This window comes from Aristolochia californica, unplaced genomic scaffold (assembly GCF_029961685.1).
Source record: "Aristolochia californica isolate CCGP_79_NKW_82.1479 unplaced genomic scaffold, dmAriCali1.0.hap1 SCAF_6, whole genome shotgun sequence".
Taxonomy (NCBI): domain Eukaryota; kingdom Viridiplantae; phylum Streptophyta; class Magnoliopsida; order Piperales; family Aristolochiaceae; genus Aristolochia; species Aristolochia californica.
In genome coordinates, this window is record NW_027182257.1 from 33,754,367 (window position 1) to 33,758,336 (window position 3,970).

Consider the following 3,970-nt stretch of genomic DNA (forward strand, 5'->3'; position numbering starts at 1 on the left):
CACATCAAGGAATTCTTAGATATTTGTGCAACTTTCAAATTCCAGAATTTCTCAGATGACTCTATCCGGTTAAGACTTTTTCCATTTTCACTTAAGGATAAGGCCAAGTCTTGGCTTAATTCCTTAGAGGTGGGCAACATTACTTCATGGGACACATTAGTCACAAAATTTTTGTCCAAGTACTTTCCCATTCAGAGAACTACAGCCCTCAGGAGAGAAATCTCCAACTTTATGCCGCAGGAGGGTGAACACTTTTATGAGGCTTGGGAGAAATGGAAGGATTTGATCCGTAGGTGTCCGCATCATGGGTTTGAGAAATGGCATTTAGTGCAATACTTTTATCAAGGTCTTACACCCCAGGTTAGATCCATGGTAAATGCAACGAGTGGTGGGAGTTTGATGGGTAAGAGTGCTAGTGAGGCGTGGGACTTCTTTGAAACATTGAGTGATCAATCTCAGCAATGGGGTTCGTCATTTAATGTTGATAGGAGATCCCACGAAGCCAAAAGAGGGGGTCTCTACGAGGTTAGTGAAACACCTATGCTCATGGCCAAGATTGAAGGGTTGACTAGAAAAATTGATGCCCTTATGGTGTCCAAGAGTTCACTTGCTCCTAACCCATCTACTGTCTGTGCCATATGCTCTGGTTCATCTCATCCCACACAAATGTGTCCATCTAGTTCATCCTACCCAGAGCTTATTGAGGACTTGAATGCAGTCCAGAATTTTCATAGACCAAATCGGAACGATCCTTTTTCAGAAACATATAATCCGGGTTGGGCTAGGCACCCAAATTTCTCATGGTCCAAGGGCCCACAGGTTGGGGGTCCTTCAGGGTTTACTCAACCCCAAGCTCCGCGCCCACACTTCATTCAACAGCCATTGATTCCACAAAAACCTTCACTTGAGGATACACTTCAATTATTCATGCAGAATACACAGTCCTCCATTGCTAAACTTGAAATGCAAGTGAGTCAGTTGGCCAGCCACATGAGTGAACAAGCACAAAATAGACTCTCGAGTCAAACCATTCCTAACCCCAAAAGCACACATGAGAGTGGGTTGAGTTCCAAACCCCACCATGAGCAAGCCAAAGCCATAACCACCCTTAGGAGTGGTCGTGAGTTGAACAATGGGGTAGGGATCACTAAGTCTAAGGAGTCAAAAGATGACAATGGAGACACATCATTGAGTGAAGAACCTCCAAGTTCTCCACCAACAGCCAAGCAGATCCCTAACCAAGTCCCACTAGCTCCTTATCCGCAGAGGTTATCGGGCCCACCTAGGAAAGGAGATAGCATGCATGAAACGTTGGAACTGTTTAGTAAGGTTCACATTAACATTCCACTTCTTGATGCTATTAGGCAAGTCCCTTCCTATGCCCGATTTTTGAAAGACCTTTGTACACAGAAGAGAAAATAACATGTTAACAAAAAGGTCTTTCTTACTGAGAATGTAAGCTCAATTCTGAAGCACAACACTCCTCCTAAAGTTAAAGATCCTGGATGTCCCACAATTTCATGTGTCATTGGTGAACATACCATCCAGAGAGCTCTTCTTGACTTAGGAGCAAGTGTGAATTTGCTTCCTTTCTTTGTGTACCAGCAATTAGGTTTGGGGGAATTGAAGCCTACCCCCATCACACTTCAACTAGCTGACCGTTCTATCAAGATACCAAGAGGAATAGTTGAAGATGTTTTGATAAAAGTGGACAAATTTCTATTCCCAGTTGATTTTATTGTTCTTGATACAAAACCAGTAGTCAATGTGACCAACCAAATTCCTGTCATCCTAGGACGTCCCTTCTTAGCCACATCTAATGCTATCATTCATTGTAAAAGTGGTGAGTTGGAGTTGTCTTTTGGAAATTTTAAGGTCTCATTGAATGTATTTAATGCCGGGCACCACCCACTTGAGTTTGATGATCTGAGTCCTGCATTTAAGATAGAAACTGTTATGCTTGATGACGAATCTACTCTTGAATCTTTTGAGTCTTGCATAACATCTTTAGACATGGACTATTTTGATGAGGAAACATATTTTCGAGAGGTTAATTCTTTACTCAATTTTGTACCTCTGTTGGAGGAAGCTTATGAGGTTATCACAATTGAACATCCACAGGATCTTCCTCTTAACTTGGACAAACCTCTTGAAACTTCCAAGCTAGATCTTAAGCCACTTCCTCCCACGTTGAAGTATGCGTTCTTGGGACCCATGAACTCATTCCAGTCATTATTTCCTCTGATTTGAGTACTGAGCAAGAGAAACAATTGACTGAAGTTTTACAAGCACACAGAGAGGCATTGGGGTGGACTCTTGATGCCTTAAAAGGGATTAGCCCCTCCATATGCATGCATCGTATTCATTTGGAGGAGGGGACTAAAGCCTCACGTGAGATGCAACGTAGGTTAAATCCCCATATGTTAGAGGTTGTGAGAGAAGAAGTCATCAGGTTGCTTGTGACAGGAATCATTTACCCTATTTCCGATAGCACCTGGGTGAGTCCAATTCAAGTTGTCCCTAAGAAAGGGGGGATAATGATAATGAAAAATGAGAGTGGTGAATTGATTCCCACAAGAACTATCACCAAGTGGCGTGTCTGCATTGACTATAGAAAACTTAATTCCGCCACTAGGAAGGCTCACTTCCCACTACCTTTCATTGATCAGGTACTAGAGCGATTGGCCAGCCACAATTTTTATTGCTTCTTAGATGGATACTCCGGCTACAATCAAATTTCCATTGCTCCAGAAGACCAGGAAAAGACCACATTCACGTGTCCGTTTGGTACCTATGCTTACAAACGCATGCCTTTTGGTTTATGTAATGCACCCGCCACTTTCCAACGGTGCATGATGAGTATCTTTTCTGACATGATTGGTGAATTTTTAGAGGTCTTTATGGATGACTTTTCTGTGTTTGGCTCTAGTTTTGATACATGTTTGCACAATCTTTCACTCGTATTGTCCCGTTGCATTAAGTCCAATTTAGTCTTGAATTGGGAGAAATGCCACTTCATGGTGAAAGAAGGAATTGTTTTAGGACATGTAGTGTCTGAGAGGGGTGTAGAAGTGGACAAAGCTAAGGTTGACCTAATTGCCAATCTGCCACCACCTACTTCGGTGAAGGGGGTGCATTCTTTCCTTGGCCATGCTGGGTTCTATAGGCGTTTCATTAAAGACTTTAGCAAAATTTCTCGTCCTTTGACGAATTTACTTGCTCAAGATGTTGCTTTTGCCTTTGATGATGCCTGTATTCATGCTTTTGAGACACTGAAGAAATGTTTGTCCACTGCACCCATTGTTCCAACCCCCTATTTGGTCTTTACCTTTTGAGTTGATGTGTGATGCCTCTGACTATGCATTGGGAGCTGTTTTGGGGCAAAAGATGGATAAAATGCCCTATGTCCTTCAGTATGCTAGCCGCACTCTTCATGATGCTCAATTGAATTACACTACCACTGAGAAGGAGTTGCTAGTTGTTGTGTTTGCCTTGAACAAATTCAGATCATATCTGTTAGGGTCAAAGGTTATAGTGTTCACTGATCATTCTACTTTGAAGTACTTATTATCCATCAAGGACACTAAACCTCGCTTGATTAGATGGATCTTGCAATTGCAAGAATTTGACCTTGAGATTAGAGATAAGAAGGGTTGTGAGAATGTTGTTACTGATCATCTATCTAGGATCTGTGTAGTACCTTAGGAAGGATTCCTTCCTTTAAATGATTCCTTCCCTGATGAACAACTTCTCCAAGTATCCCAGTTGCCTTGGTTTGCTGACATAGTCAACTATCTTGTAACTCATAAGATTCCTGATTATTGGAGTAAACAAGATAGGTTGAAATTCTTTTCCCAAGTCAAACATTTTTTTTGGGATGACCGTTATTTGTTCAAGGTGTGTTCTAACCAAGTCATTAGGCGTTGTGTACATGAGCAAGACTTTGCCAACATTCTTGAATTTTGTCATT

The 3,970-nt window shown here is 41.8% G+C and overlaps 1 non-coding gene across 1 annotated transcript; it reads right to left on the reverse strand.

Moving 5' to 3' along the window:
• Positions 1-204: 204 nt before the first annotated feature.
• Positions 205-311, reverse strand: LOC137935618 (small nucleolar RNA R71). The gene has a single exon (XR_011109317.1). It is a non-coding gene; the product is annotated as a small nucleolar RNA R71 (small nucleolar RNA).
• Between the last annotated feature and the right edge of the window lie 3,659 nt (positions 312-3,970).